This window comes from Hyla sarda, unplaced genomic scaffold (assembly GCF_029499605.1).
Source record: "Hyla sarda isolate aHylSar1 unplaced genomic scaffold, aHylSar1.hap1 scaffold_1877, whole genome shotgun sequence".
Classification (NCBI taxonomy): domain Eukaryota; kingdom Metazoa; phylum Chordata; class Amphibia; order Anura; family Hylidae; genus Hyla; species Hyla sarda.
The window spans coordinates 35546-43934 of NW_026608529.1; positions in this window are offsets into that span (position 1 = coordinate 35546).

Consider the following 8389-nt stretch of genomic DNA (forward strand, 5'->3'; position numbering starts at 1 on the left):
TATTATTGTGTATATGTGTATGATGTGTATTATTGTGTATTATTGTGTATATGTGTATGTTGTATATTATTGTGTATATGTGTATGATGTGTATTATTGTGTATGTTGTGTATTATTGTGTATATGTGTATGTTGTGTATTATTGTGTATATGTGTATGTTGTGTATTATTGTGTATGATGTGTATTATTGTGTATATGTTGTGTATTATTGTGTATATGTGTATTATTGTGTATATGTGTATGATGTGTATTATTGTGTATGATGTGTATTATTGTGTATATGTGTATGATGTGTATTATTGTGTATATGTGTATGATGTGTATTATTGTGTATACGTGTATGTTGTGTATTATTGTGTATGATGTGTATTATTGTGTATTTTGTGTATTATTGTGTATATGTGTATGTTGTGTATTATTGTGTATATGTGTATGTTGTGTATTATTGTGTATATGTGTATGTTGTGTATTATTGTGCATGATGTGTATTATTGTGTATTATTGTGTATATGTTGTGTATTATTGTGTATATGTGTATGTTGTGTATTATTGTGTATATGTGTATTATTGTGTATATGTGTATGATGTGTATTATTGTGTATATGTGTATGATGTGTATTATTGTGTATATGTGTATGATGTGTATTATTGTGTATACGTGTATGTTGTGTATTATTGTGTATGATGTGTATTATTGTGTATTTTGTGTATTATTGTGTATATGTGTATGTTGTGTATTATTGTGTATATGTGTATGTTGTGTATTATTGTGTATGTTGTGTATTATTGTGTATATGTGTATGATGTGTATTATTGTGTATGTTGTGTATTATTGTGTATATGTGTATTTTGTGTATTATTGTGTATATGTGTATGTTGTGTATTATTGTGTATATGTGTATTATTGTGTATATGGGTATGTTGTGTATGATGTGTATTATTGTGTATATGTGTATTATTGTGTATATGTGTATGATGTGTATTATTGTGTATATGGGTATTATTGTGTATGATGTGTATTATTGTGTATATGTGTATTTTGTGTATTATTGTGTATATGTGTATGTTGTGTATTATTGTGTATATGTGTATGATGTGTATTATTGTGTATGTTGTGTATTATTGTGTACATGTGTATGATGTGAATTATTGTGTATGTTGTGTATTATTGTGTATATTGTGTATTATTGTGTATGATGTGTATGATGTGTATTATTGTGTATATGTGTATGTTGTATATTATTGTGTATATGTGTATTATTGTGTATGCTGTGTATTATTGTGTATATGTGTATGTTGTGTATTATTGTGTATGTTGTGTATTATTGTGTATATGTGTATGTTGTGTATTATTGTGTATGTTGTGTATTATTGTGTATATTGTGTATTATTGTGTATGATGTGTATGATGTGTATTATTGTGTATATGTGTATTTTGTATATTATTGTGTATATGTGTATTATTGTGTATATGTGTATGTTGTGTATTATTGTGTATGATGTGTATTATTGTGTATATGTGTATTTTGTGTATTATTGTGTATATGTGTATGTTGTGTATTATTGTGTATATGTGTATGTTGTGTATTATTGTGTATATGTGTATGTTGTGTATTATTGTGTATGTTGTGTATTATTGTGTATATGTGTATGTTGTGTATTATTGTGTATATGTTTATGATGTGTATTATTGTGTATATGTGTATGATGTGTATTATTGTGTATATGTGTATTATTGTGTATATGTGTATGATGTGTATTATTGTGTATGATGTGTATTATTGTGTATATGTGTATGATGTGTATTATTGTGTATATGTGTATGATGTGTATTATTGTGTATATGTGTACGATGTGTATTATTGTATATATGTGTATGACATGTATTATTGTGTATGATATGTGTATGTTGTGTATTATTGTGTATATGTGTATGATGTGTATTATTGTGTATATGTGTATGTTGTGTATTATTGTGTATATGTGTATGATGTGTATTATTGTGTATGTTGTGTATTATTGTGTATATGTGTATGATGTGTATTATTGTGTATGTTGTGTATTATTGTGTATATGTGTATGATGTGAATTATTGTGTATGTTGTGTATTATTGTGTATATGTGTATTTTGTGTATTATTGTGTATATGTGTATTTTGTGTATTGTTGTGCATATGTGTATGATGTGTATTATTGTGTGTATGTGTATGTTGTGTATTATTGTGTATGTTGTGTATTATTGTGTATATGTGTATGATGTGTATTATTGTGTATGTTGTGTATTATTGTGTATATGTGTATGATGTGAATTATTGTGTATGTTGTGTATTATTGTGTATTATTGTGTATGATGTGTATGATGTGTATTATTGTGTATGTTGTGTATTATTGTGTACATGTGTATGATGTGTATTATTGTGTATATGTGTATGATGTGTATTATTGTGTATGTTGTGTATTATTGTGTATATTGTGTATGATGTGTATTATTGTGTATGTTGTGTATTATTGTGTATATGTGTATGATGTGTATTATTGTGTATATGTGTATGATGTGTATTATTGTGTATGTTGTGTATTATTGTGTATATTGTGTATGATGTGTATTATTGTGTATATGTGTATGATGTGTATTATTGTGTATATGGGTATGTTGTGTATTATTGGGTATGTTGTGTATTATTGTGTATATGTGTATGATGTGTATTATTGTGTATATGTGTATGATGTGTATTATTGTGTATGATGTGTATTATTGTGTATATGTGTATGATATGTATTATTCTGTATGATATGTGTATGTTGTGTATTATTGTGTATGATGTGTATTATTGTGTATGTTGTGTATTATTGTGTATATGTGTATGATGTGTATTATTGTGTATATGTGTATGATGTGTATTATTGTGTATGTTGTGTATTATTGTGTATATGTGTATGATGTGTATTATTGTGTATATGTGTATGATGTGTATTATTGTGTATGATGTGTATTATTGTGTATATGTGTATGATATGTATTATTCTGTATGATATGTGTATGTTGTGTATTATTGTGTATATGTGTATTATTGTGTATGTTGTGTATTATTGTGTATATGTGTATGTTGTGTATTATTGTGTATATGTGTATTATTGTGTATATGTGTATGTTGTGTATTATTGTGTATATGTGTGTGTTGTGTATTATTGTGTATATGTGTATTATTGTGTATATGTGTATGATGTGTATATGTGTATGATGTGTATTATTGTGTATATGTGTATGATGTGTATTATTGTGTATATGTGTATGATATGTATTATTGTGTATGATATGTGTATGTTGTGTATTATTGTGTATGTGTATGTTGTGTATTATTGTGTATATGTGTATTATTGTGTACATGTGTATGTTGTGTATTATTGTGTATATGTGTATGTTGTGTATTATTGTGTATATGTGTATTATTGTGTAGATGTGTATGTTGTGTATTATTGTGTATATGTGTATGTTGTGTATTATTGTGTATATGTGTATGTTGTGTATTATTGTGTATATGTGTATTATTGTGTATGTTGTGTATTATTGTGTAGATGTGTATGTTGTGTATTATTGTGTAGATGTGTATTATTGTGTATGTTGTGTATTATTGTGTATATGTGTATGTTGTGTATTATTGTGTATATGTGTATTATTGTGTAGATGTGTATGTTGTGTATTATTGTGTATATGTGTATGTTGTGTATTATTGTGTATATGTGTATGTTGTGTATTATTGTGTATATGTGTATTATTGTGTATGTTGTGTATTATTGTGTAGATGTGTATGTTGTGTATTATTGTGTAGATGTGTATTATTGTGTATGTTGTGTATTATTGTGTAGATGTGTATGTTGTGTATTATTGTGTATATGTGTATGATGTGTATGTAGAAGCTGCTTTGTTTTTGGGGCCTTAGCCATTGATTGGGGAGGACTGGATATATGATAGTGATTTATTACAAGGTGTATATATATATATACAATGTGGAATCCTACCGGGGTAGAAGGAAGCGGGGAGGTGAGTGGACGGGTATGAAGTCTCCCAGTCATACACACACATCACCCCCAATACATCTCCACAACTAATCACAACAGATAATTATCTCTTGTCCTTTCATGTCTCCTTTTGGCCCCGGGGCCCTCTCTGGGGTCCCATAGTATAAGGACCATTGTCCATGCGAGGACCCTTGAGAACCGCACTGTGGGGGGCGGACAGGATGATTACACCATCACAAATGTCTATTGTGTACATTACCACAGGGGCTGCAGATGAAAGCAAACGACTTGTGCTATAAGGTTGTGTTCTCAGCACCGGTCCTGGAGGAAGTCCTGCCAGCACCGTCCACCATTATATCCCTGGAGGAAGTCCTGCCAGCACCGTCCACCATTATATCCCTGGAGGAAGTCCTGCCAGCACCGTCCACCATTATATCCCTGGAGGAAGTCCTGCCAGCACCGTCCACCATTATATCCCTGGAGGAAGTCCTGCCAGCACCGTCCACCATTATATCCCTGGAGAAAGTCCTGCCAGCACCGTCCACTATTATATCCAAGACAGTCCATAGTCCCATCCATTATATTCATCAGTATAGACAGATCAGCTTTATACTGCTGTGACCAATGTTGGCTTCCTGTACTGTATTATTGTGTATTGTGTAGTATAGTGTATGATGTGTATGATTGTGTATGATTGTGTATTATTGTGTATGATTGTGTATTATTGTGTATGATGTGTATTATAGTGTATGATTGTATATTATTGTGTATGATTGTATATTATTGTGTATGATTGTGTATTATTGTGTATTATGTGTATTATTGTGTATTATTGTGTATGATTGTGTATTATTGTGTATGATTGCTTATTATGTGTATTATTGTGTATGATGTGTATTATTGTGTATGATTGTGTATTATTGTGTATGATGTGTATGATTGTGTATTATTGTGTATGATGTGTATGATTGTGTATTATTGTGTATGATTGTTTATTATGTGTATTATTGTGTATGATGTGTATTATTGTGTATGATTGTGTATTATTGTGTATGATGTGTAGGATTGTGTATTATGTGTATTATTGTGTATGATGTGTATTATAGTGTATGATGTGTATGATTGTGTATTATTGTGTATTATTGTGTATTCTAGTGTATTATGTGTATTATAGTGAATGATGTGTATGATTGTGTATTATTGTGTATTATGTGTATTATAGTGTATGATGTGTATTATTGTGTATTATTGTGTATTATGTGTATTATAGTGTATGATGTGTATGATTGTGTATTATTGTTTATTATGAGTATTATTGTTTAGTATGTGTATTATTGTGTATTATGTGTATTATTGTGTATTATGTGTGTTATTGTGTATAATTGTGTATTATTGTTTATTATGTGAATTATTGTGTATGATGTGTATTATTGTGTATGATGTGTATTATTGTGTATTATGTGTATTATTGTGTATGATGTGTATTATTGTGTATTATGTGTATTATTGTGTATTGTGTATGATGTGTATTATTGTGTATGTTGTGTTTTATTGTATATTAGGTGTATCATTGTGTATTATGTGTATTATTGTATATTATTGTGTATTATTGTGCATTATAGTGTATTATGTGTATAATTGTGTATTATGTGAATTATTGTGTATGATGTGTATTATTGTGTATTATAGGTATGATGTGTATTATTGTGTATTATAGTGTATCATGTGTATTATTGTATATTATGTGTATTATTGTGTATGATGTGTATTACTGTGTATGATGTGTTATGTGTATTGTGTATTATGTGAATTATTGTGTATGATGTGTGTTATGTGTGTTAATGTGTATTATTGTGTATGGTGTGTATTGTGTGTTATGTGTGTTCATGTGTATTATGTATATTATTGTGTATGATGTGTATTATTGTGTTTGATATGTATTAAGTGTATGATGTGTATTATGTGTATTATTGTGTATTATGTGTATGATTGTGTATTATTGTGTATTATGTGTATTATTGTTTATTATTGTGTATGATTGTGTATTATTGTGTATGATTGTTTATTATGTGTATTATTGTGTATGATGTGTATTATTGTGTATGATTGTGTATTATTGTGTATGATGTGTATTATTGTGTATTATAGGTATGATGTGTATTATTGTGTATTATAGTGTATCATGTGTATTATTGTGTATGATGTGTATTACTGTGTATGATGTGTTATGTGTATTGTGTATTATGTGTATTACTGTGTATGATGTGTTATGTGTGTTAATGTGTATTATTGTGTATGATGTGTTATGTGTATTGTGTATTATGTGTATTACTGTGTATGATGTGTTATGTGTATTGTGTATTATGTGAATTATTGTGTATGATGTGTGTTATGTGTGTTAATGTGTATTATTGTGTATGATGTGTATTGTGTGTTATGTGTGTTCATGTGTATTATGTATATTATTGTGTATGATGTGTATTATTGTGTATGATGTGTATTATTGTGTTTGATATGTATTAAGTGTATGATGTGTATTATGTGTATTATTGTGTATTATGTGTATGATTGTGTATTATTGTGTATTATGTGTATTATTGTTTATTATTGTGTATGATTGTGTATTATTGTGTATGATTGTTTATTATGTGTATTATTGTGTATGATGTGTATTATTGTGTATGATTGTGTATTATTGTGTATGATGTGTATTATTGTGTATTATAAGTATGATGTGTATTATTGTGTATTATAGTGTATCATGTGTATTATTGTATATTATGTGTATTATTGTGTATGATGTGTATTACTGTGTATGATGTGTATTATGTGTATTATTGTGTATTATGTGTATGATTGTGTATTATTGTGTATTATGTGTATTATTGTTTATTATTGTGTATGATTGTGTATTATTGTGTATGATTGTTTATTATGTGTATTATTGTGTATGATGTGTATTATTGTGTATGATTGTGTATTGTGTATGATGTGTATGATTGTGTATTATTGTGTATGATTGTATATTATTGTGTATGATTGTGTATGATTGTATATTATTGTGTATGATTGTGTATTATTTTGTATGATTGTTTATTATGTGTATTATTGTGTATGATGTGTATTATTGTGTATGATTGTGTATTATTGTGTATGATGTGTATGATTGTGTATTATTGTGTATTATTGTGTATGATGTGTATGATGTGTATGATTGTGTATGATTGTGTATGATTGTGTATGATTGTTTATTATGTGCATTATTGTGTATGATGTGTATTATTGTGTATGATTGTGTATTATTGTGTATTATTGTGTATGATGTGTATGATTGTGTATTATGTGTATTATTGTGTATGATTGTTTATTATAGTGTATGATGTGTATGATTGTGTATTATTGTGTATTATGTGTATTATTGTGTATTCTAGTGTATTATGTGTATTTTCACTGAAGAACACCCTTTATATTAAAATTAGAACTCTATTGAGAGAGTTCAGGTACAGATAAAGAACAGAAAACATAGTCAATTCGTCAGGGATCTGACAGAATTTAGAGAAGGCCGTGCATACAACTTCTCAGGGACTAATCTCCCACAGCAATCTGAGTCTGAGATATCCTCTTCAGACATCGAATACTCAGATACTGAGAATAGAGGTGCACCGCCTTCCCTCAGAGGCCAGAGTGGAGCTCCACGAGCTCGAGGCCAAAAATGGAGAAACAGGGGCAATCGAGGAAGACAGAGGGGTGGACAGGGGGGTACATATACTCAACCCTCTATCTCCTCCTATTATGGACAGCCTACCATCCCCCGAGTTCAGACAGAGAGGGGAGCTATGGCTCAGCAGACCCAGGGTGCTCATTTTTTAATGAGAGAGGACGCTCCCTCATACCAACTGCGGGAGCGTACCCAAGTTCCCAATTATGGGAATCAGAGGAGGGGACAGTACAAGACCTACAGATAATTAATCTGTCTAAACGCTCTCTGTCTCCCTCTGAAATATCAGTACTTAATAAGGGTTTATCATTTGTTCCCACCACAAAATTTGATGAATTCAATTGGGTGAAAGACCTACATCTTTTTATACGTAAACTTAAATGGAAGAAATTTTTTAAACAGCAGGATGCAAGGCTGGGAGCGGAATTGGGGGTAAATGCATGTGACATGGGTGACGTTCAGCTACTAGCCTCATTATATGAGGAGTCACAAAGACCAGAAGGAGAGGGTCCATTTACCAACCTAAGAACACAAAGCACCCGGATGCCCCCGGTGGATAATCACTCGCATGCTGATATATTTCTAGAGCTAGTTACTACAGAATTAAGAACTATTGATTCATCTCATTCATATTATCCTAACCTTACTAAG